Below are 1,686 nucleotides of genomic sequence, written 5' to 3' on the forward strand. Positions count from 1 at the left end.
CTTCACAGCTGTCACAAAGAAGCCTAGCCTGGCCTCTAAGCCCTTTCCTTAATATTTCACTGTCAATGCAAAAGCGCAGCTCTCACCGCCAAAGGGAGTTTATTCAGGAGCCAAATATGAGTGACCAAAGCCTGGGAACACAGATTTAGCTTACTCTAAATCCCTTGTTCCAATGTGGCAACAGCTTGATGAAGTTTTTAGTTTTTTTTTTTATTTTCAGGGAAAAGTATAAATGTCCTTCCCAACTACTATGAATTATGTAGATGAATTTCCTGCATTTGAGGAAACCCCAAGGACAGGAGATGAGCCTCAGCCTGGAAAAGCCACTTCCTTGGTCATGGTGTATCCCCTGCTGCGTAAACAGTGATAAAAAAGGTTGTAGTAACAGAACGGTCCTAAGCCAAGGCACTCTTCAAATTCATCCATGGAAACATCACAGAGGCACATCTCAGGGAAATGGGGGAAAGCCTGCTATACACCCTAGAAACCAAGGGCATTTTCCGTCCTCTGTACCGGCTGAAAACAAGGGATCTCTTCCTGTACTCCATGGGACTTTCCTAATGGTGACAAAGATGCCATGTAACACAGAGCAGATCCATAAAAGGCATCTAGGAGACAAAAGATGGCCAGAGACAACCTGGCTCTGGAGACGTTCTGACCTCTGCTGAGCATCATTGTTCTAATCAGCCTTGAAGAAAGGTTCAGAGAACGTGTGGTTCTCTTCAGGAGCTTTCCACAGGAAAACCACAACCTTGCTCCTATGGAGAACATGGCCTGCCCTGCTGGGAGCTATGAAGCTTGTAGCAGGCTAGGGCATCTGCAGAGAGCCATGGCAGACCCAGAGAGGAGCAGAGCACGGCTGCCTCCTCAGAGGATAGGAAGCAGGAGGGACTGGAGAGCAGAAGGCAGGCCTCCCTTGGAAGAGATCTCTAGGAAAGGACCTGCTTTCCCGTGGCTCTGCATCGGCCAGTCCTCTCCAGTGAATGCACATGGACATCCAGGTGTCCCCAGAGATACTTTGCAGATAGCTGGGACTCCCTAGACAATTAATACGGGCAGCCAGGACCTCCAGGAGAGTCTCAAGTGCAAACTCATTCAAGAGATGAGAGGACAGGGCTCAGGCCATCGGTGCAGCGCTAACAATTCACACAACGGAATACTGTTCTGTTGTTAAGAAAAGCAAAATTATTAAATTCACAAATAAATGGATAGAGCTGGAGACAATCGTTTTGAGGTAATACAGACCCACGAAGACACACCTCACAGCTTTCTTTCCTTTCATTTGTGAGTGTTAGCTTTTGAACTTCACATGTGCATACTTCATTTGGAAGACCCATGGGGTCAGGAGATTACTAAGGAGCCATGAGCAGGGTCAGGGCTTTCAAGGGAGGGAAGATGGAGCACAGTGCTTAGAAAGGTTAGGGCAGAGCAATGGAACAAAATGGAGGGGATCACAGAGCACAGAAGAGGAGTAAAAACTGTATCTATATGTGTGCATGTGTATGTGTGCTTGTGTGTGCACATGGGTGTGTGCATGTGTGTGTTTGTGTGTGCACATGTCTGCATGTAAGTGGGTGTGTGTGCATGTGTGTGAATGTGTGTGTGCAGGCCTATGTGCATGTGTGTTCAGGTATGTGTGCATGTGTGTGTGAGAAAGTCTATGTATGAATGTGTGTGCACATGTGT

The 1,686-nt window shown here is 47.2% G+C and overlaps 1 pseudogene; it reads right to left on the minus strand.

Moving 5' to 3' along the window:
- Window positions 1–217: 217 nt before the first annotated feature.
- On the minus strand, window positions 218–364 carry LOC116087939 (annotated as a pseudogene).
- Window positions 365–1,686: the final 1,322 nt, after the last annotated feature.

Source organism: Mastomys coucha, unplaced genomic scaffold, assembly GCF_008632895.1.
Source record: "Mastomys coucha isolate ucsf_1 unplaced genomic scaffold, UCSF_Mcou_1 pScaffold13, whole genome shotgun sequence".
Classification (NCBI taxonomy): Eukaryota; Metazoa; Chordata; class Mammalia; order Rodentia; family Muridae; genus Mastomys; species Mastomys coucha.